At 31.2% G+C, this 26,240-nt stretch overlaps 1 long non-coding RNA gene across 1 annotated transcript; it reads right to left on the bottom strand.

The window, feature by feature from the left end:
• Positions 1-3,692: 3,692 nt before the first annotated feature.
• LOC136270818 (uncharacterized) lies at positions 3,693-23,188 on the bottom strand. Its single transcript, XR_010708674.1, has 3 exons — positions 23,117-23,188; positions 5,125-5,196; positions 3,693-3,763 (listed from the first exon to the last, which is right to left on the bottom strand). It is a non-coding gene; the product is annotated as an uncharacterized lncRNA (long non-coding RNA).
• Positions 23,189-26,240: the final 3,052 nt, after the last annotated feature.

Raw genomic sequence — 26,240 nt, 5'->3', positions numbered from 1 at the left:
TGATGTTGAAAAGATACCTATGTAATTTGATACATAATAATAAAAATATGTCTTCAGTATCTTCATATCCATTTATAAGTTTAGAAAAAGAGACAAAATGTGAGATGCAGGAGGCAAAGTAAATATGAATTTTTTTAAATTTGTAAAGCACTTGCAGGAAATAGAACATCATAAAAATATAAACTTGAGTACTTGTGTACTGATTAGAGAGTTATTTTTAGACTTGGTAGGGGTCTTTATGCATCGAGCAATTTGTCATTACTAAGTGTATATTTTAAATATTTCATTTTCTGATTCAATAACTTACTGTGGGGGAAAACAATACTGTTGATTGTAACTTTTCACTAAAATATTTGTTATTAAACGTCTTACATCAATTATCTTATTCAAAATATTTTACCACTACCAATGACCCGTGTTGATTTTATCAAATACCTGTCGTCACACACTTGAGGTTACCTTCCTGTCCACACCTCTATATTACAGTTAATAATCTTTATATGTGGGTTGAATTTATAAATGTACTTTTATTTTAGTTAAATCTGTACTTTTATTTTAAGACATTTTGCCAATAAACTATGAAATGCCTGCACCAGAGTAACTGCTTGTACTGTTCGTATTTCAACACGTGAAATATGATGTCCTTAGGCTACAGTTGAATTTCACCTGATAAGTCATTATAGAAAATTGATTAAAAACCCACTTTGACTCTAGATAATCTAGCCCGAAATAGCAAAAATGAAGGGAGGTAGTTAAACCGCTTTGGGGGATCCCAGTCAGTGGGAGTTTGCTTCATATTATATACTTGCAATAAAATGATGATGAATGATGTCGTAATGAGTGAATATATTTACTGTGAACTTACTTAGAGTACACATAGAATTTAAAAGTTGACAAATGCTTAATAAATAAATCTATTTGTTATCATTATCGTTTTCAGTTCTACGCGTAGTGTAAGTATACAGTAAATATGGCGATGACTTACAGATAGCATCTATCATTGGGTATCCCCGTTGGAACTTTTTCAAAGCCTCGACTGTATCAGAACACAACTTTACATGTTACAAACCAATAAAACACAACGTAATCAGAAGAAACGACCAAAGGATGCAATAACTTCCATTCATTTTAACGTTCATTAAATAACTTTTCATTCCTAAATCTTTATAACAGCATTTCAAATTCCAAAACGTGTTATCATTTATTAACTTTCATTTAGTGAATATGCACGTCGTATTTCAAGCGAAGACACTGTTTGGGGATCTCAGCCAAAAATACCAGTAATCTGCATTGAATTATCCCAGATTGTGCCGCAAAAAACCCCTAATACTTTGAATTATTGCATTAGTAGTTGACAACATCAACCGCTAATGATAAATCGCCACTTAATTTTATCATTAAGGGTCGCAAGTTTACAGCAGACCTAACACTTAATGAAACAAGCCAAAAGCTACATGCTGAACCCCTATTGATACAGACATTTTTATCATTAAGCATTGCATTTGCACTCTTAATGATATAATATCCATACTAAATTGTAGAACTCTGTCCATTTTTTTTTAAATGTCTTGGAAAGAAGCACAAGGATTGATGCCAGGAAAATAGACAGGGTTTTTTTTTCAACATTCGCCAGGAAATTCAATTTTTTTTTAATCTAATGAAAATACACATATACTATCTTGAATATGTGTGTATACAATGTACCAAGTTATACACCTTTATCTTGTTTCTAGCAATACTCATGACTCAAAATCGGCATTTTTTTTTAAGATTAAGTTTAAAGTGAAATAACCGGCGCATTTTTTAAAGAGGAAAATGTGTCAGCAGCAATCGCCCACAATGGAATTAATATGTTATAATGTGGTATCACATTACAAATTTATAATGTGAGTTACATCGTGGGCAACAACTGCGGACACAGTTTTCTAAAAAAAAAAAAAAAAAGGTTTAATTATTTCTAATTTAAATATCTAATTTTATTTGAAGGTGAACTTGTAAAATGCAAAATTGTATTATACGATACTTAATTTTATCATAACGTATATTATAGAGATGTCGTATCTCCTTAAATTTTGAAGTAATCATCATTCAGGATATGGATATATAAATTATTGTAAGTTTAAGACCAATCTTTTTCCAAAAGTAAAATTACTGCAAAACTTAGACAGAAGGAGATTAATAATCAAAATTCAATTAAATTTAGTTTAAAGCATCATTTTCTGTAAATGAATATAGCAAATATTGATTTTAAAAAATCCTCTTGGCAAGTTTTCAAAGTTAAAAATGTTCTCTGCTGAAATAGAATGAGATACATAGCTTTTCCATTTAGCAGTATATATATGCGTTTTTGGTAGTGTTTTAAGAAATTAAGTAAGCGATGTGGTCCATTCGTCTCTTGTTATTTTTTAACCGGGTTTTTCAACGGAAAAATCCAGTTATTGAAATAGTGAAGATGGTGGGTGGGCGGCTGCCAAAAGGGTATCCTTATGGTACGGATAACTCCTCCTACAGTTTTCAAGATAGGAAGTTGTTCTTTTGCAGATCAATTGTACATATGTGAGAAGTGTGTACATAGCTAGAATTTTAATTTCTGGTAATTAATGAAAAATATACCAGCTTTTGAACTTATCATTTTTTGGCAAAATATTACATATAGGATACCCTTATTTTAAGGATAAGGTCTCCTACAGTTTTCAAGGTAGGACGTTCTTCTTTTGCAGATCAATTGTACATAAATCAGAGGTGTGCAAATTGCTAGGATTTTGATTTCTGATTATTAATGAAAAAAAAATAGCTTTTAAACTTAGTAATTTTTTGACAAAATATTGCATATGAGTACTCCATTTCTCTGGATACGGTAGGTACATGTAGCGTTTATCAATTCAGGGTTGACATGGATTGTAGATACAGTTCACATAAAATGAAACCATGTTTGCTGTCACATTGACAGCTTTTCACTTGTTTTATCAATGTCAGGGAGTTAATGCACTTTCAGAATGATTTTGTGTATTATAAAGATAAAGTCTGCTATATATACTAATCTCCATAAATTTATTTTGAATGATTGGTTTTTTTATATTATTGACCAACTAATAAACAAATTTTTCCTGCAAAGAAATGATTCTTTAAAAACATTTTATATTAGAAATCAAAATCCTTTCAACTGCATTTAACAGTTTTTAAACACCAACACATCACGAAATAAGAGATCTATGGATCACATTACTCACCTTAGCAACAAAGGCTAACGCCAAATTAATGGTATTGAAATATTATCATTTGATTTTATAGACATTACATTTTTGATAGAAATATTGAAATAACTGTTATGCATTTTTAGAAATTACCATGATCACTAGGTGGTTATGACCATACTTACTGGAATATGCAGCCATAATGCAATTTATTGCATGTTCTTAATTACTTATCAAAAGACAAAATATATCAGAGAAGCATCGCTCGGACCCTATTTATATCTTACTTGCTAACATGTTCCAGTCGACTTTAACACAATCAATTTAGATTTCTTATTGAAAAAAAAATTATTCCATCATCAATGACAATTTAGTAAAAGTTTATTTGCAGTAGATTAGAACCGTGAATTAAGACCAGGCAACAATCTTTTTTATCTAACAAATAAATCGGCGGAATATTTATTCTAAGGAATAATACAGAAGAGTAACAGACTTACAGACTTTGAAGCTGTGATAACCCCTGAAAGGTGTTGCCGTCAATCCTACTTATCTGATTGCCTTGGAGGTACCTACATGAGTAAAATAACAATAAAATGATAAAAATAGGCTTGGAAGTTAACAATAAAAATCCAACAGCGAAAATTATTATGCATATGTAGAATAAATACAATGATGTAAGAAGGCACGTTGGTTTCATATTACTATAATGTTTTTTTCTTCCCTGCACTCATGTTAGAGTTTGTAAGATTTAATATAAGTATGAAAATAATGTTTCCGATGAATGCTTGTTAAAACCTTTACAAATATGTATTATAGACCTATTGCGTTGATCTCAGCATTGGCTAATAAGTCTGGTGAAGTGCGTCCAGTGACTGTCATGCAATGTCATGATAATCAAGTAAACGTTTGGTCGAAAATATAATCATTATGAAGCTCATCTTTAATTTATGACTAAAATATATTATATCATTAGTAAATACGATATAAACAGGGATAAACAGAGAGACAACAGCCCAAAAGCTAAATTAGTACATAGTTAGGCGGGATCACAAAATATATTAAGGGGGATTTTTTTTTTTGCACATCACCAATGGTCAAATAATTTTTTAATGTGTGTATTCGAGACTTAATCATCATTTATGTTATTGGGAGTTGATTTTAATCCATTCTCCTATGCACTTACTAGGGCAAAGCGAAAGTGAAACAGTGTTTGGACTCCCGTCAGTACTTCAGTACTTTGATTCTAAATATAATAACAATAAGGCAACAACATTATTTATATCAGACAAATTTCATCAGTTTACTGTAGAATCATTTAAATAATGGGGTCAATATTCGTGGATTGCTAAAAATTTAAAGGTTCATGGAGACGTAATGTCGTGTGTTTTCTTTTACCAACAAAGGGGAATATGACTTTATAACCTTAATCAATTGAATAATTAATTGTGGAGGATGTTAATTCGTGGTAAAGAGGTCCCACAAAATCCACGAAAGTTGAACGACCACGGAATCTAATGATTCCACAGTATCCAAGAACTGTTTTAAAGCAGAATCTTTTTTGTGCAACCAATGAGTACGATATAAATTATTCTTAGCTATTTAATACTTTAACAAATGCAATAATTTTAAAAAACAAGAATATAATTTCTATCAACCAAACTCAGAGAACAATTGAAAAATGACGACTGCTTTTGTCACTGATAAATATTTGTCATAGTAAACCTTAGAATAGTCTTTAAATGTATCAGAATCAAAGTCTTTCATTTTTATCTGCATATTCGAGGTACACGTATTGAATATTAAACATTAAATTTCGTTTTTCTTGAATCAAGGCTGTTCATGTCAAGTACATGTGAAGAACATGTCAGTATGCTCAATTTGTTACAAAGAAAAAGGTAGGTAAAGGGAGTAATATATTTCTGTGACTTACAATGTTTTAACCTGTAATAATCCTTGAAAGGCATTCCTGTCGATTCCACTTATCTGGTTGTTACGAAGGTCCCTTATTGAGTATATAAAAAAAACCTTCATATGTTAATCACAGAATTGACATCAAACATATCAAAAAAAATTATTGCATCCGGATATGTTTCATATTCCAATTAAAGTTATTATTCGTGTTTACATGTATAACTAATTTTTGCAATTTAGATATCAAAAAACAACGCAACAGTATACACTGGTTAAACTTCAATATCCATATTCACATTGCAACACTTAGGTTGCAAAAGAGTTTTCAATGATTAACATCCATATCACATTTAGTAAAAATATATATTTCTATTATCCTAAACTATTTAAGTCTGACAAATATGACACTTAAAGCAAAAAAAGGTTTCATATCTTTGGTTAACTAGAAAAAGCCTCAGACAATTTTTGTAAAGTTGAACTTTGTTCATATTCTCAGTTTGTAATACATAATTCCAAACTGGTATTTTTTGTATATGAAAACGATGCTTCGATTGTATTATGTGATGCATATATCAGTGAAACGAATTGATTTTTACAACCCACACCTTCATTACTAAATTGTTTAAGTATCCACTCTATAATATTAAAACATCCGCAAAATAAAAAAATACCTGAAAAACACCAGTCTCTATTAATATACAAAGATAATGAACGGAATTATATAGAACAATAGGTAACGGCAACCGTGCAATGATACATGTATATGTTTATTTCAGCAAGAGCCATCTATAGTCGTAAAATCAAGGATGCGATTGATAAACAAAGATTGTGAATAACGATTTTAAATGAGAAGATAAAAGTAACACACGTTTTCTGACATATTGAGTGATTGGAGATGACAAAAAATTTTATACATGTAAAATATACACATGGAATTGACAATTTGTTAGAGATAAAAAATAAGACCCCTACCAAGTGTAGAATTAAGGCTTTGACTATATGTAGAATTCGCAGCTCAAAGATAAATGTCAAACCTAAGCATTGGTAAGGAGGCACAATCATTTCATTATACAATTTTTGTTATCTTTGACGCATTAAGCAGTTCATATAAAGAAATGCAATTTTTAACTTCTTACCGTATATATCCTTCATAAGTTATTTATAAGACAAAATTGACGGATGAAAAAAGGCATTTGTTTATCAAAGTTATTGAAATATAGTTAGGGCATATATAATTCTTGAGTCAAGAGATTTGTTACGGGGCCCGTTCGTGTGACTGAAAACAAGTCGTGGTGTATGAGTTAATTGGAAGTCTATTAAAATGGTAAAATGCATCAGCAAAGGATCAAATATAAGGTGTAAAAAAGTGAAGCCCTATTCTGGCTAGGAGGTTTTGAGTTAATAGTTGCAGCTTTATTCAGGCTGATTGACCATGGATTATTCAGGACTTAATTCAGCGTTCTTTATTGAGGAGACACAGCTTTAATTCAGAGCTGAGCAATGCAATAAATCCCTTAAAATCATAAAAATTCAGCATTTATAGAGACAATAATTACGTAACAAACTAAGACGACAACTATGCAATATCGCAATTTACACAATAATTACAGAATTACATTGATAATAAAAAGTATCGATCATATTGTTCATAAAAAAGAAAAGTCCATAACATATGTTTTGAGGTTGTTGAATAGTTTAGTATGATATATGTGTTTAAAGGTGTCGGCAGTTTAGCCCCCCTCAGATATCTCAATCATGTTAAAGACCCAAATAGCGTCATAGAGCGTTCGCTGAAAATTGTAGCGCGTCATACAAATCGATCAACCTACTGCGCAAATTCCGTACTGCACTGTTTTTAAGATCTGGACAGCCGAGTACACGTACAATAGAGAATTTTACAATATCTAAACCGGGCCAAACGTACCGTATAAGTGTTAAATGTATACGAAATACAAAGAATTCTATCAACTACGTTTCTGAAGATTACTACAGTTTTCAAGACATCATGACTTTTGGCAAACAAACCTATTTTCAGCTATTGGAAAAAGTCTCAAAAAACGCTTCATATAGAACTTTCTCCTGATTTTGTATCTGAACAATAGCAGTGCTGTGTACAATACAACACTGTAAATAAACCTCTCAGGGAATGCCTGACACAAAGAAAATGCAATTACACAGTAAATAATGAACAAAATACATCTTGTTTGAATCATCAGTTTTATGGATTATATTTAAGGCTAGTTACACCAATAATTAGCGGCAAATAATATTTCTATTAATATTTTCACCCAACGAGCGCCAAGTAAACATTTATATATCTAAAACAGTATAATCGAAACAACAGTTTAGAAATAAATAAATATAACCATATATTTATCCATAAAACTACAGTGATGTTTGTTGCTGTTGTAACAAAATGTTTTCAGAATATTAAGCAATGCTTAGAATACCAAGTGCATAATGATGTGTGACATCATAAGAAAACGAATGCTAATTTGCTATAGAAGAACCAGTAAAAGAATTCATATATTAAAGTTTATAAACCTGTCAGTATTTTATTTTTCATTTACTAAATTTCAAATAGATAGGCAACTATAATCCTCTCAATACTCACACATTAACAAATCATGCTACCGGACGTCTTTTTGCCAGCGCGTTCGTTCATTTTGCATGCGTTTCTTCTCATTTCCCCCCGCCAAAATGGTATGTGTCAATGTATATTAGCGAGTGCTACGTACACGTATAATTAAGGACATCGAATGCTGTAGTTGTTACTTTATTATGCCCCTCTTGTATAAAAAAAACTATTAAGGGATAACAGCCCTAGAGATAGACAATCTAAAACGCTTGCTCGGGGATCACGTTAGTCAATTAAATATAACCCTCAAACCCAGAGTTTAGCGGAGGGCATCACTTAAATCCGCCTCCCAGGTATCCCAAGTGCTTCAAATGAATTTTCCCATACCAAAGCACTTGCGTTTTAAGTCTCTCTGTAAATATTAATGTCAACGAGATATCCCTAAATATTTATGCAACTCAACATATATACTCGGTTATGTTTTTAAGCGTACCTTTATAGAAAACAACAATTATGTATGTTGCTGTTATTACCAAAAATGTTTCCCGGGTTTTCTTGCAGAATAATGTTCGTTATCACCACATGTCACTTTAAACTATGCTGAATATCTTGTGCATTACGATGTGTTAAACCTTAAAAATAGTCAATCATGATCCTGTGTTCTTGAATACTATTAACACAAACAAAACAAAACAAATTTATCTATTTAAGGTCCTCATTTCATCAGGGCTTAAATACTGTTTACGACACAATGTCACAAGATGCTTTACGATAATTTATTTTCTTCACATAATCATAGTTCAGTGCCTGCGTTTAAAGTACCGCGCTTGTGAACCGCAGATCTCGAGTTCTAATCCGCTAGATCTTTTGTTTTTTATCTACTGAATTAATTGGATAAAATACAGCAAAGTTAAATTAGTTTATCAAAGCAAAATAGTTCCGCCATTAAATTAACCCCTCTAACCCTCGGGGACCTTTACGCATATTAGATGGTCATCACTTGCACTTTGGGATATTAGCTTGAACGTGTGATGTCACAGACTCTCTGCAGATCATCTTATCAGTCGCCGCTCTGAATTTTACCCAGGCACCCACCTCTCCCTTTCATATTTTCGGTTGCCCTATTGAATTGTTATGTTATTTCAATTGAATACAATTTGATAGTTTAATGTTTCTGACGCTGCGGATTAATTTTTTTCAGGATGAAGCTGCCACCATAAGTCAACCCTATCCATTACGGATGTCTGATCTGTGAGAGAGAACTGTTGAGCTTGTCAGCGAATAGTTCAGCTTACCAGTAGTGCTCACGTGGACTTTAAATGGTTTATATAATATGTTTAAGTATTAATGAAAAGGGGTATACATTTTTACGAATGAACAGTTTGTCCCAGGGTTTACCTTGTGCATGTATTCTGTATTCATTTTAATTTCGAGCAGCCGTGGCCATTACTAAATATCCTATAATGCTTAAACACAGGGTTTTCTGTAGATTCCTAATTAAACATAACGAATTGATATCCTCGTAATATCGCGAGAAGTACATCTCGCGGATTTCGAACACTCTCTTATTTCTCGGACACAGGTAAAGTAAACGTATCAATAATAGAAACTCAGCGTTAGCAATTTGATAATCAGTGAATTTGAAGCAAAACGGTTAAATCGTGGACTCATGTAAAATAAGAAATATACAGTATTTCATTTATTTTGAGCTATTAAACCTAATACATGCATTGCATTGTAACTATTTATTTGCTATAAGGACGAAAGACCCAGTTCACTTCAATAATTGTGATTTTCATTAAAATTGTATATGAGTTAGAGTTACTAAATATATATTAGAATCAATAAAAAATAACATAAAAATGGAATTAGATTTTTAGTAGGAACTATTCTAAAAAAAAACAGTGTTACATCTCTTTTTCAATTAAACACAATGGGGAAAAGCGTTCTTGTGAGAGAAAAATAATTTTAAAAACAAAATTCTGCAATAGATTTTCTATGCAAAATAAAATATGGCACTTATGATGATTTTGAATTAATATAATTTAAAAAAGGACCATGTCATCAACTTCATTTTGACGGGAGCACATTTGTGCCATTTGTACGATTTGTCTTTATTTTTCTTCAATGTTTCATGAGAAGTACTAGCAAACTCTAAGGAAAAGTTGATGAACACTATTTAGAGGTTGATTAATGAAACAAAACAACTATCAGAGTATGTTAAACATTTGTGTATGATAAAATACTTCAAAACGTAAGCCCACGAGCGGTTTTACTCTATTTTCAATTCTGGTGTTGAACGGATCACAGTGTTCACTGGCTCAAATTCTGTAGATTAACGTATGTAGATAGTGATAAGAAACTTGAACTTATATAAAATCTCACCACAGCACTTGACATCCCTTAAAGATATTTGTACATGTTAAATAATGTTGAAAAGCATAATTCAGCATGTTAAATAACAGAAACATCAGTCACTACTTGCGCTACATAAAGTGGGTATTAATTAGTATTGATAACGTTGAACAGTTATATATTGCGTCATAAGCGATTTTCATTAACTTTTAGTGATTGTGACGTAATATTGAGATTTCAATGTTCGTGACAATCTCTCTCTTTAGCTGTGCGATGTATCTGCGCAATTGGAACTGGGTTCGTCGCCATAAAACATCACTTTTTCTGGATTTTACATTTATTTGTTTAAATGAATGAAAAATACGACATATGATTTTATGACATGAAAAGAAAAAAAATAGTATCGCTCGACCTACATCTTTTTTAAAGATATTTGCCGGAGAACCAAGAACTTAAATAATTGTGTATGGCCTAATAAACCACTTAAAACAGTCATAATACATGTATTAAGATAAGGTCGAATTTTAGGAAAGGTATTGCCAATTTTCTCACATTTTTGAAGAATGATTTGAATATGAATACGAAATTGATGATATATGGACCGGGCAGGTTTATGAAAAAGAATTTATTATATATATATAATTTAACCAATAAAATGTTTCCTTTTGTGAATCATGCATACATATAACATAAAGGTGGCGACGTTGCAGAAAAAATACATAACCCGCGTTAGTTTATATTTACATCTTTATTTTAACGAATAATTAAATTGATTGTAAAAAGAAAGTAAAATTCACAAAATATATGTTAATGTTCATCAATACATTAGGTAAGGGGAAACAGCCAAATCGTCTTCTACATAAACTCGAGTCTGACATGATCATGATTATTTAATGAAGTCCCTGAATTTTTCTTAGGTCGCTGTAGGTTTCGACCAATCGATAAACAGGTCGTGTAGATTTCAGACTGGCTGTTTCTATAGAGTTATGAATCAACTAAAGGTTTCCGTAAGAAATAGAGGGAATCATCCATGGTAGGTATAAATATAATATAATGAATAATTAAGAGGTAAACGTCAATTTTATGCATTTAAAGAGGCATTGTGTTTCAGTTTATTATAGGTAATGGGTTTATTTTATGTTTCTTACGTAAATTACTTTATTTGTTAACATTATAGTCATTTGTTCTACATTTAGTATAAGTATACAGTAAAAATGACAATGAGTTACAGATTACATGTACCATTGGGTATCCCCGTCGGAATGTGTTTTAGGCCCCGTCCGTAGCAATCCACATTTTTACACGTTATCACATAGCAAGAACAGTGATCGGGACAAACATCAGTCATACCAATAGAACACACCCATACAGAAGAAACGACCAAAAGATAAAATAAGTTCCATTCATTTTAAGGCTCACAGAATAACTGTTCGTTCCTTAAATTTTCCTACAAGCCTGTCAAGATCTAAAACGTGTCGTCACTGATTGCCTTTCATTTGAATCCAGTGAATATACACGGAATTTTTGAAGTCAATAATATTCTTTTGAGGAGACCTTTAATTTAAATCCGCTAGATTCACTCCGATTAGTTTTATAACTCCCTTTCAGGAGCCCATCGTTAAGTCAAATATTCAGGAAAAGGCGTATATAGTCTAGTTATCGAAGAAACAACAGCTGATAGACGTGGTTGTCAGTCAGTCTATTACTACCAGGAGCATGGCTTAAAAACTTGGAAATAGTAAGTTTTTAGTCTTTTTCAAAGTGTTTTCTTGGTCATTTTGTTGTGTAAAAGTCAATCTAAAACGTCAATAGCTGTGAAGGTTTTTAGATGCTGGATGTAATACCGGGTATCGTATTCTGAGTGCTGCCTTTTTCCCATTTTTTTATTGGAATTGTTGTAGATATCTAAGGAGTTTGTGAATAAACCATGGCGACCCCACGACACATCTCCAAAACCAGTATTGTGACTGATGAGTGTGCGTTGACCCTAAGTCTTGAACAGTGTAACATAATAAGATACAGATTAGTTGAAACATTTTATATTGTCAAACTTTGTTTTACTATTTCTACTTTATTAACTTGATTTTACTGTATATCGTGAAAACTATTAGTAACCCGTGATACTGAGTTCTAAGGACAGTAACTGTTACAAAAGTTTGTATTGGAAAGCGAGGAACTAAGACCATTTGTACTAGATCCCCAGAGAAAATGTGCATTGTATCATTCAGTGCTACTGTAAATATAAAACTCCTCCGTACACCATATTTATTTTATTATATTCATTTTTTTTATAATTTGTTAATTCATTTTATGTAAGTCTATATTCTTTGATTTTGTACTTAAATGTTTTGTTTAATGTTCATCTTTGTAATGTTTGATTTATGTAAGTTCATCACGTTGTATAACACACATCCTCACATACAATATATCAAACATTTGCAGCAAAGGAAAATATATAATTAACCATTTTACTATATGACTGATTCATTCCTAGCTCTCTGATTGGACTGCATGTGACCTAGGAGGTCATTATCACATTTAATTTTCTCTACATTGGATTAAAAAAGATCGTCCAATGCAATACCGCGTTTCACAGTTTATTCAGCTATAGCTTCAAACTCAAATATTTGCTGGCTAACACACAATTTGATATGTCGGTATCAATTTGTCACTGGATCAACAATCACCATTAAGCGTTGCCATTGCAACCCCTAATGTTATAAATTCTTGCACTGGTAGTTGGCAACATCAACTGATAATGATTAATCGCCGCTTAATGATACACTTTTATCATTAAGGGTAGCAAATGCAGAGCAGACCCAACGCTTAATAAAACAAGCCAAAAGCTACATGCTAAACCCCTAATGATAAAAACATTTTATCATTAAGCGTTGCATTTGCACTCTTAATGATATAATACTATATCAAAATGTAGATCTCAGGCCATTTCAAAAACAAATATCTTGGAAAGCAAGACAAGGATTGATGGGAGGAAAATAGACAAACATAGAAAATAATGTACAGTTTCTTCCAATATTCGCCATAAAATTCAAAAGTTGTTTTAATCAAATAAATATACCAGATTTGGGGTCAATTACTTTGAAAAGTAATTAATTACTTTCAAATACATTGGCAATTTTATCAATTACTTGCAATTACAATTACATTGATTTTTTAAAATGTAATTAATTACTCTCAATTACTTTGATAAATGTAATTAATTACATTCCACATATTTTTTTGTTTACTGTTTTATTTTTTTAAATCTTGAGAACATATACATATATTAACAGCATTAATATATACTGAGCTTTATGTACGGTTATGTTTTTAAAGGTTGTATAGTTCAGTTCAGATCAGATTTCTTGAAGATTTCTAGAAAAAATGTCTTTAACATTAAATTCATTAAGTACCATTGAGTTCATTTTTGGTTCTGAATAATATTTTATATAACATCTGTAGTGAATTAATTTCTATTCACATTTTAAAACTATGTTTATTCCGAACGTACAACTGTCGGCAGTACAGCATATCAGTATGTAAGTAATAATTGCTATAATTCACAAGAATTAGATAATTTGACTCCCATAAGTCTAAAATCAATGGGGGCTCTTGGGTATAACAGGAGTTCACACCTCCACAAAATTAGATCTTTACCTATTGCCCTGGGCAGTGTGTTATGCTGTATAAACATATGAAACATTATGGTACATTTAATTATTGTATAAACAAAAGTCCATACCAAACATGTATAAAATCTATTTATCATTATAAGACCCCTTTGTTATATTTTAAACTTGGAAAAAAGTAATTGAGATGTAATTGAAAAGTAATTAAAAATACACAATATTTTTGGAATGTATTTAAATACATTCAATTACTTGTAATTGAAGAGAGACTCAATTACAAATTACTTTTAATTACTTTGAAAAATGTAATTAATTACACTCAATTACAAATACTTTTTTCAATTACCCCATCCCTGAAATATACACATATACTTTCTTGAATATGTGTGTTTATAAAGTACCAAGTTATACACATTTATCTTGTTTCTAAACAATAATCATGACTTCAAAATTCGGCATTTTTTAAAAATTAAGTCAAAGTGAAGAAAACGGCGCATTTTCTTCGTAGTTTTTTTAATATGAAAATGTGTCCTCAGCCATTGCCCACAATTAATGGAATTAATATGTAATAATGTAATATCACAAAAAAGTAATAATGTGAGTTTTATCGTGGGAAAACAACTGCGGACACAGTTTTCTATTTTAAAAAAAAGTAACACTGAATAATTAATCAATATTTTCTACTCAGTTTTGTGAAAATTACAGGAAAACGCACTGTCTTAACGTTACAATTACTCTTATGAAAGTTTAATTCGGGAACTCTGTACGAATTCTAAGTTTATGAGTATTTTCGTGAAATTAAATGTTATATTTGAATTTCCTGTGAAATATTTAAGAATTGAAACTGTTCATAGTTCTTTACGTATACTTTACACCCTTGCTTTTGTTTGGGTTTTTTTACAGTTACATATGGGTTTTTTTTTATTAAAACATCTAATTTTATTAGTAGGTATAATTGTAAAATACAAAATTGTATTATAAAATACTTTATTTTACCATGACATATATTATAGAGAAGTCGTATCTCCTTAAATTGGGTAGTACAATGTAATTACCATTATGGATATTTATATATCGATTTTTGTAAATGTAAGACCAATCTCTTTCAAAAAGTGAAATTACTGCAAAACTTATAAAAAAGGAGACCAATAATCCAAATTCAATTAAATTTTGTTTAAAGCATCCTTATCTGTAAATGAATATAGCAAACATTGATTTTAAAAAAATCCTCTAGGCAAGTTTTCAAAGTTAAAAATGTTCTGGGCTGAAATAGAATGAAATACATAGATTTTCTATTTAGCAATGTACATGTGTTTTTAATTTTGTAGTGTTTTATGAAATTAAGTAAGCGATGTGGTCCATACAAAATGGTGAAAATGGCGGGCGGGCGGCTGCTAAAAGGGTACCCTTATTGTACGGATAACTCCTCCTACAGTTTTCAAGATACGAAGTTGTTCTTTTGCAGATCAATTGTACATTTATCAGAGGTGTGCATATTGCAAGGATTTTTATTTCCGATAATTATTGAAAAAAATACCAGCTTTTGCACTTAGTCATTTTTTGGCATAATTTTACATACATGTATAGGGTAACCTTATTGTACTGATAACTCCTCCCACTGTTTTCAAGATAGGAAGTTGTTCTTTTGCAGATCAATTGTACATGAATAAGAGGTGTGCAAATTGCTAGGATTTTGTTTTTGATTGTTAATGAAAAATACTAGGTTTTGAACTTTTTTTGACAAAATATTGCACATGGGTACTCCATTTCTCTGGATACGGTAGGTAGTGTTTATCAATTTAGGGTTGACATGAATTATGGATACATTTCAAATAAAAGAAAATCCTGTTTGCTGTCACATTGACCTGCAAATAATTGATTTGTTTAAAGACATTTTATATTATAAATCAAAATATTTTCAATTGCTTTTAACAGTGCTTAAACACCAACATATAACGAAATAAGAGGTCCAGGGGTAACATCACTCACCTGAGCAACAAAGGCTAACACTTTATAAATCTGAAAAAAAAATGATCCCCCGTTGTGACCCCATCCTGCCCCCAGGTGGTCATGATTTATATAAACTAGAATCAAAACTACATAGAGATGTTTCCAAATAAGTTAACCAAATAACTGGTTCTTGGTGAAAATATTTACCGAGATTGTCACTATATACTACCATGTAACTCTTTGACCCGTCCTCCCACATTTTTGGCTCCACCCTACCCCCGGGGTCATGAAATGGCCTAACGATCGTTAATAAAAAAATGCATATAAATTTTCATTATATCCCATTTATCTTCTTTGAAATTGGGTTTCCTTCTTTCGTACACAGTTGATTTTTTTTGGCCCAAGAGTGCTCTGTGCTAAGTTGGTTGAAATTGACCTAGTGATTCTGTAGGATGAGACGAAATGCGAAAAGTTTACGACTACGACAGACACTTCTTTATAAAAAAAAATCACTTGAGCTTTCGGCTCAGGTGATCTAAATATTGTATAACCTTTAATATCCGTTTCCTTTGTTTCTATATGTTGTCTAAGCTTTTTGGAATAACCAATCAGTATTTTTATTAGGTCAAATTCTAGTTACTTAGTTTGGTATACTTTGAATGGGAAATAATGTGCAAATATGTTATTGTTCATAGTCAATTTCTAAGGAGAAAATGATAACAAAACAAATTTCTTCATAATATTACTAAATTTTTTTGCTTCAGATACAATCGTGCATTATGAAATAATATTAAAACAAATACACATCATGTGAATCAAGAAAGATTCTTCTTGAAGACGTTGCTTCGGAATTTTTTTTTCAATATCTATTTACCGTTTATAGAGAGCAATTGGTGCAACCAGAATTGCAGGATACTATATTATTAGAAAATGCTTAAAAGTGAAAATATCAATAGCTAATATCGGTAAGCTACAATACTAAACAAAATGTTCAAAGGTGAATTTTACAGCCAGTACTACATGGCTAAATGTTATTAGATAATGGTTTACGGTATATGTCGATAGCTATTAATTGCAAGCTATTGTCACGATTTTGGTTGAAATTCATTTTTCAAGATTTAATATTTACATTACTTCAGTAAGAACATTTCAATAGTTAACCAACAATTTAGTTTCATTCGCCGTGTTATAAGCGAGTTACAGAGCTTACAATTCTTTGTGTCGTGTTAACAAAGCTTACGTTATGTAAGTTTTGAATGCCGAAGTGAAAAATACAGTTTTAAACTTTAATTGAATGTAATAATCGCTAGGAACTATTTATTTATGCTTAAAATCAGTTTGAAAAATAACTTTAACCGGTTGAACCAATGTAAACTAAAACATGGAATGCACCTTGTTTATATGACAAAGAATTGTGAACTCTGTATTTTGCTTATAACTCTACGACTGACACTTAAATTTTAGTCTATCACTAGAAATCTTTTCTAAAGCATTGTTATCAATAAAAAATGTTTAATGATGAATGTCAGTAGCCTGTATGTGTATGCTACTATTATATTAGAAAAAAGTTTTATGGTGACTGTCAACAGCCAGTGCTTTCAGGCTGCAATATGATGAAAAATGTATACAAATCTTAAAATAATTATCTTTTTTTTAGATAAGCATTTTAGCCATAACTGACCCTATCGAATACCAACTGACTTTGTCAAACTTATTCTTTAACAATTTTTTACAGTGTAAGTCTGTTATTATAACTTGTTTCAAAGGGCTGGGGGACGGTATTTTATTTCTGAATATGACACTCATTTCTACTATAATTTTTGAAATCAAAGCAAATCTGTTTTTCTGTAACATAGAATGCTATTTGGTAACTTATCCCAGCATTTTTTAGAGGCTCAAAACATAGAGATTGGTTTAAATGTATCAATGGTGCTAATATTTAACAAGTCTAAAATAATCACATCTCTAGTCATTCTCTTAGGGACATTAAAATGCTATTTTGAAAACTATGATGCATTAACAAAATAAAAGTAAAAAACTTGCGTTAACCTATATCTACTTAAATATGTTTTACCATTTAAATGATTGTTTTAAGCAATTAGTGTGCAAATCTTTCACAATATTAGAATTAAAATTAGACTTATAGGCATATGCATTCTTATGATATACATGTATTATTGTAATTGTTTTGAAAGAATATTCTCTTTACTTAAGAGTTTTGTTACAGTCCAAGTATGCATACACACGTGATTGTAACCATGTACAGTACCATTGTAGTGTATTGTCAATAAGTGGAGGAGGTGTCTATATGATATAAAATGTGATTTTGGTTGAGTTTTATAGATGCATATAACGTTTACTTAAATTTTATTATAACCACTTCATACATTCACACCAAGTCGTATGTTCATTGCACACCAGTGTTCTACATTTAGATATATTATTATATCATTAGGAGTGCAAATGCAACGCTTAATGATATAAATGTATCATTTGGGTTTGACCGTGTAGCTTTTGGCTAAGTTGTATCATTAAGCGGTGATGATCAAACAATACAAACGGATATTAATTCATATTACTTAGAATGGTATTATGAGTATCATGTAATACACAATTATATTAATTAATAATTTAAAACAAACTTTGCATAAGTATTTGTATTTTATTGTATCATGTCATGAATCTGTATTATTTAAGGAATACGGAATTATTCTATTGAGTATTATGAGGTGATGAATTTGGTTGGAGCGTGATATAATCCAATAAAGCGCGAAGGGCGTTATGATACTAAATTTGACAACGCCACGACCAAACTTATCCCCTCATAATATTCAAAGAATCATTCTTTATTACTTATAGATTTATATAATTTTCAGCAATTATACGATTAAGTATTTGAATATAGATAAGCTAACCCCACTTCCACCCAAATAATTTGTCATTTGAATGTTTGGACTGTACAGTACAAAATCGATATGTAAAGTTATCACAGGCAAAGAAACTAAAAGATGTAAATATATTAAATTATATGATTTGATATATGCCGATCCTTAATCCTTAGTCATTTTTTCCCTTAAACATTTTAGCAACTTTTGTCTCAATTTAAAAATTATGCATTCTTATCTTAAGGTAAAGATGTTGCGATTAAGCATTCCTCAGAGAAACCCACGCTACCTAGCGCTACACATTTATGAACAATTATAAATCCACTATTTTGGAATGGATTCTATACCTTTTGCAAAACATTTAGATACGTATTTTCTTAAAATTAGTTTATAAAATTCATCATCAGTACACTCGATGGACATTTTCAATATAGCGATTTCTATACCTAATGGCAGTAACGTAACATCATGACGGTGAAACAAAAGATGAGCAAAAAAGCAAACAACGTGTACTCAAACAATATGTTTAGTGAACTTTGTTTGATGTACTTATTAAATATTTCAACTTGAAATAAATATTGAGTTATGACATCATTTACATTGATATTCACTCACAAATTGGAGAGGTAAACTAGTTATAATACAGGGACACACGATAATACAATTTATATGGCTTGATTTCATTTATATATTTTAATGATGACTGAAAACATGCAGTCTTTTAACCGTATGCCTTTGCACCGCGGTCATTTCTGTAAAACTTGTAATTTCATTAAATACAATGTTAGCCTTATTTTCATTTTTTGGGGGGAAGAAGATGGTGAAAGATATTAATTTTGTTTTGTTTCTACATGTTTTATAATTAAAAAAGCTAATTCCAGTCGGTCCCTTTAATTAAGTGCCATTATAAACGGTTTTATAGACAGCATTGCCAATCATGAAATAAACACAGACCGGAATTTTCCAATTCATTCCCATGAGGAAGAAATGTGTGTTCTTTGAGTCTTTTGTGGGACACAGAGACTGGTAATGACCAAGATCAGATGTGTTTATTGAATAACGTTTCCTCTAATCAATCACGTTTGAAATATAAACACTTATCTTGATTAGATGCATAATTTAAAAAAAATGGCTATGCACTTTCCAAGCAATGATCAATATTTATGTATATTTGGATTTGTACGAAACTGAATCTTTAGCGAAAACAAAAATGCAATGCTGCATTGGCATAATTACCCGGCACAGTGTTTTCTATATAACACATCAAAACTAAAAATATAGCTAGGTCAATGCCCGAGCGGTGTCTTGTAAATGTACACATAAGTTAGGATTTGGAGATGGATCTAGAGTTTAAAAAATTAGAGAACACTTTTTGCACTGAAAAAAGAGTAAAATATACACAGGATGAATGACCATCTTTAAGTCCTCCTTAAAGATAGCTTAAAGGTGTTTAAAAGTAGCTTAAAGACGATCTTTAAGCCACCTTTAAGCTATATGTGTTGCTTAAAGGTGGCTTAAAGAAAGCGTAAAGATGGCTTAAAGGCAGCTTAAAGACTATCTTTAAGCCACCTTTAAGGACAACTTATAGGTCCTTAATGTCCAAACTTCTTTAAGCCACCTTTAAGCCACCTTAAAGCTACCTTTAAGCCACCTTTAAGCCATTAAAATTTTTTTTATTTCAATATTGTGCTTAATTTCCAACAAAATGTATTAACTTTATGAAAGAAAAGGTATTAAAACGGTTTTTGTTCTAGAAAGAAAAATAAAAACAAAAAAACACAAAAAAAACCGCCCACCGCGAGAATTGATCCCGGGACCTTTAGTTTACTAGCATCACCACACTTCCTCTGCGCCACGGCAACTTACATATATATGTGCGTTTTTATATCCTATATATCAGTGGATATTGAATCACTGTATTGAATGTGTTTACTTGAAAAGATTTTGACAAACCATTCAGTTTGTAACAATCAATTGTATCTTATTTATAAATTACATGCATGCATGTATTTAGAATGAAATACGGAACCTAGTCTTCAGTGAACAAAAATATATTATACCTAAATGGAAACCGTTAGGTTCACTATAGTAGGCTTTCTTAGTTAATAAATTTAAACCGAGTAGATATACGTTCATCTAATTTATAGCTATAAAAATGTAAGAAAGAAAATGAAATCATTTCTTTTATTAAATGCATTGATACTATTAGGGTATTTGTTCAATTTCCCGCAATTTCCCGGTTTTTATGATCGCGGCGCCGTTCCAATATGTTTAAATATTTACATGTAATTGTATGTACATGATTTTTAAACTATCAATTCTATAACAAACAAAATTACCAATTACCGGTGACGTATTTACTGCATGTGGCAATTGCAAATGACTTGTACATACAATTGTATGATGTGCCAGGCCGGGTATATTTGACATATTTACCCTTACACATATATTTAAATAATCAACCCCTATTTATGATCACCGGTACATTAATTAATTAGCCTCAAGATTTTACTCTTACATACATGTATCGTTAATTTGTAGACGTAACATCTTTGAAACCCAGAGCTAGGAAATAATACTTTGAAAATGAATTACAAATGTAAATTAACTTTTATTCACTAGACTTATCGTTTACTCGTACATACTAAGATTCAACGCCTTTAGAAACCCTGACGTGCACCTGGGCACACGACACACCTGTTGTGTATATCTTGTATATTCTGTGTTAGTTCCAGGGGTTTTCTTAAGTTGGACAAACAATAGACTTTAATTAGATATACACAAACATGCACCTGGGCACACGACACAACTGTTGTGTATATCTTGTATATTCTGTGTTAGTTCCAGGGGTTTTCTTAAGTTGGACAAACAATAGACTCTAATAAGATATACACAAACGAACAAAACTATGTCTAGACAAACAAAGCAGTAATAACCTGCCCGATATAACAAGGGCAGTTGAGAGTCTTTTCATCTTTAACATGTATCTAGCAGATCTAGAGTTAGGAATAATGAAAATTGAAAAAAAAATACAAACCTTAAACCGATTATCAAATTAAATCATGCATTTTTTGGTTCATTATCTTTATTTTGTTTAATAACCGGATGAATTGAGAGAGAGAGAGAGAGAGAGAGAGAGAGAGAGAGAGAGAGAGAGAGAGAGAGAGAGAGAATGAGATTTTTCACCGATTAATTTATAATAGGAAACAAACATACTTTAATTAGTTTTATGCACATATTAAGATACAGAGACTGCGCTCATACCTACAATAATTTTGAACCCCCCCCCCCCAAAAAAAATATAAAGAATTTTATAACAGCAATCTGTGTCCATCGGAGCGGTGCTGATGATAGCGATCTGTGTTTAATGGAGCGACGATTAAAACCGCCTTGAACACCACCCCCCTTCCTTGGAAATTATATTATCACTCGGATGACCCCCTCCCATCCCTTTAAAAGAGCTTTTGCATTTAATATATGTTTTTATTGTTCAGCTTGATCAATATTGACTTAAAGGCCACTTAAAGACAGTGTAAAGGCAGTGTAAAGAGAGCGTAAATGCCACTTAAAGATGCTTAAAGGTGGCTTAAAGGTGGCTTAAAGAAGTTTGGACATTAAGGACCTATAAGCACTTGCTTAAAGGTGACTTAAAGGCGGCTTAAAGGTTGTATTGCCTTTAAGCTCCTTTAAGTCACCTTTAAGACACCTTTAAGGACTTGCTTAAAGATGGTTTTTCGCCCTATGATATATTCAAAACATGAAACAAAGCTCTACACACCTCTTATTCTCTAAACTCCTATTTACAGAGGCTTAGTTAAAACCACAAGAGGTGTTAACGCGTTATGATTTGTTTGTACACATAGTTGCAGTAATGAGACAAAATCTTTAAAAAAAAAATAATGGCCCAATGCTTTTATTTTCAATTTTTACTCTTTTGACTGTAATGAGTTATGACTTATTTTTCGAAATATCTGCCCCATTCTACGAGTAATGTGCCATTAACGGATGAGCAATTATAACAGCCGAAGTATGCTGAAAAAATAGTGCATATTGCTATAAAATTCTAAGTTCACAATTTAATTTTTTCATTCTGTTAACCGATGGATATAGCATTTCGTATGATAATAGATTAATAAATTGGATTAACTCTACTGTTAATCAATTAAACTTGTTACAACATTGGTATAATATAACTAGAACCAGTTTGCAGTCGCAAGGAGAGTCAAACATGTTTTTTAAAGAAAGAAACTGAAGGATATTTTATCTATACGGACCAGATTTAATGATTATGTCTTCTGTCTTCTTTTGCGTAAATATCACTCAAATCAATCAATTCAATTTAATAGGAGAAAAGAAAGTACTGATTTTAATAAACACGTCATCACATACTTAATGTTACCTTCCTAGACATTTGTCTATATTGCCCTTTATAATCTTTTCAACGGTGTGTTGGATATACAAGGTTTATTTTAATTCTCATAATTTCTTAATTGTAACAAGGCTGTTTAGTATTTTAGCTTAATTTTCCTCGTAACATGTAACAGCAAGTATGCGATATAAAATTTGTTAAAGAGAAAAGGGTAGGTAAAAGAAATAGAATTTTTTGTTACTTACAATTTTTTGAGCTGTAATAATCCCTGAAAGGCATTACTGTCGATCCTACTTATCTGGTTTCCATCCAGGTCCCTTCATGAGGACATAAAACAAGCATTTATGTCAATCACAAAGTTAACATAAAAACACAACAAATACAATTTCGACAAGTGCACCGCTAAATTTTACATTTTATTATTAAACTTCAATATTTATTTTACTCTGCACCTTTAGGTTTCAGGACAATTTCGATGAACAACATCCATATCACTTTTAATAAAAATATTTAACTCGTTCTCCTAAACTGATTTATTAAAATAACAATTAAAACATTAAACAAATTAATATTTGGATTTAATAGAAAAAAATCCTTAAGGTCAAGATCTAGTAACGTAAAGGTGCCTACAGGTTATAAAATTTTATATATTCTTTCAATGATGCTTCATAACAATAGGTTTGTTTGATAGGGTGTACCGGGACTAAAATTGTTGAAAAACACAAATAGAAAGTCATGTTTAAACTGTAAGTTTCAATGAAATATATAGGAAATAAGAAACAAATTTCAGAGTTTTGTCCATTTTTGACAAAAAAATATATCTAGAATGCCTACAGTCTCTCCAAAAACGCAATTAAACAAGCGTTTGACCTTCTCTTCAAAATGATGTCAAATTGAATATAGGTATCGGGGTTATATTCCTATGATTTGACATAGAAAGTCAAAAATTGTTTAATTTTCTACATAATTTTTTTAGATCCGTAAAGTACGGAAAAAAGATTCTTTTAATCACTTATGACGTCACAAAGGTTCTACCACCGAAAAGACACTCTTGAATCATTTACTAGATCTAGACCTTAACGATTGCCGTAATGATTCATATTCTCTTTTTGTAGTGTATGATTTCATACAATACAAGGTTTTTATTTTGGTACATGGAAACGATGCTCCGATTGTATTGTGTGGTGCATACATGCATATTATCGAAACAAAATTATGTTTCACAAACCACACCTTCATTACTAAATAGTTCAAAGTATCCGTTTTTTAACCATTAAAAAGATATTTCCAACACAAATTACAGTCTCTGTGCATATACAAACACCATGAACGGCATTATAATGAAGACAAAGTAAGGTAAAGGTGAATGTGCGATGATAGATGTTTATTTATCAACACGGGTCATTTATAGTCTGTATATCATAATTGGGTTTGATAAAGGAAGTTTGTAAATAAAGATTTTGAATGAGAAGATAAAATTAACAATAACGATTTCAGTCACAGTGAATGATTGGAGATGAAAATAAATTATATACATGGACATATATAATATACACATGGGAATTGACACTTTGTTAGATAAATAGAAAAAACCATACTAAGTGTAGATTTAATATCCTGACCAGATCTCACATACCACTTATAAAATGTCAAACATATATACATTTATAGAGAGCACAATTATTTCATTATACTTTTTTTATTTTTGGCGTTTTGAGCAGTTCATAAATAATATTCAATTGTCAACTTCTTACCGTATGTGTCCTTCATATTTGAAATATATATAGGGCCAATCTAATTTTTTAATCAAGAGATTTTTTACGTGGTTCATTTAGTTTGAAAGAAACAAGTCATGGTATATGAATTTTTTGGAAGTCTATCAAAGTAGTAAAATGCGTTAGCACAGGTGGAGGTGGATAGGGCATACGCTACGCAAACCACAGGATAACATCACAAGGCAAGCCCTATCCTGGAAACCCCCTGGAAAACGAAAAAGGGGCAGGCCAAGAAACACCTGGCAGAGAGATTTAGAGACGGACATAAAGAGAATGGGTAAAAACTGGAAAAAGGTAGAAAAGATTGCACAGGATAGAGGGTCATAAAAAAATCTTGTCAGCGGCCTATGCCCCAGAAGGGGTTGCAGGCATCAATAAGTAAGTAAGTTATTTAGCACAGGATCAAAAGAAGATGTAAAATAACTGAAGCCCTATTCTTGCGAAAACGTTTTAAGTTTTAATTAAGCACATCTTATTTAGGACCTAATTCAGCGTTCCTTATTCAGAAAACTCCTGCTCTTATTCAGAGCTCAGCAAAGCAATGAATCCATCAAAATCAAAATAATCAGCATTTATATATAGAGTGATCCTGTCCCTAACATAAAACGATATCTATACTATTTCACTATTTACACATTTAAAGAACGATAATTACAAAATTACATGGATACTTAAAGTCTCTTTAATATTGTTCCTAAAAAGAAAAGTCTATAACAGATTTATTTACCGTTAATTGTTGAGTTGTTGAGTATTATATATGTATTTAAAGTCGCGGGTATTTACCCCCCCCCCCCCGGTCCTCTCAATCATGATATAGACCCGACTTGCGTCATACATGTAGCGCGTTCACCGATTGTAGCGCTTCATACGAATCGGTCAGGTAACCACGAAAAATCCTGACTTTACTGGTTTTAAAAATCCGTACGGTCGAGAAAATGTACGATGAAGTTTATTTTAGAAAATCTAAACAGGGCCAAATGAACCGTATATATGTTGAGTGTATATGAAATACAATGGATCCCAACATTATTCTACGTTTTTGAAGATTACTACTGTTTTCAAGATATCATGCGCTGGTTGATAATGATATCTTTTCTGAGGACGCAAACCTAATTTCACCGGTAAGATAATAATAAAAATACCGCAGACTTTCTCCTGATTTTTGTGCTGTGTAAAGTATTAAGGAAATGCCTGACACAATGAAAGTGGAACTGCTCAGTTAATAATGAATAAAATACGTTTTTTTTTAATTTTTGAAAACGGTAGTTTCAATACATTTACCTTGTTTAATTCATCAGTTTTATGGATTACCTTTAATCATAAATATAACAACATTAAGCAGCAAATGATATAATTTAAAGTTTGTTGATAATACAGCAAAAACATTTTGCTGGGTACAATCTAATAATACATAGAATGTATACTCCGGCAAGATCAAAGGAAGCGCCGTCTGCCTGGGAAAAATGACCAGAGTTTGTGGTCGGACATCAGAGGAATCCCTCTTTTTTTATCTCCAAATACCATCAAATGAATTTTTCTTTACAAAATTACCCGCTATTCATACCTTATACTTTTTGTAAGTTTTTTTTTTTAT

Source organism: Magallana gigas, chromosome 8 (assembly GCF_963853765.1).
Source record: "Magallana gigas chromosome 8, xbMagGiga1.1, whole genome shotgun sequence".
Classification (NCBI taxonomy): domain Eukaryota; kingdom Metazoa; phylum Mollusca; class Bivalvia; order Ostreida; family Ostreidae; genus Magallana; species Magallana gigas.
This window is presented reverse-complemented; position numbering and strand designations above follow the sequence as displayed.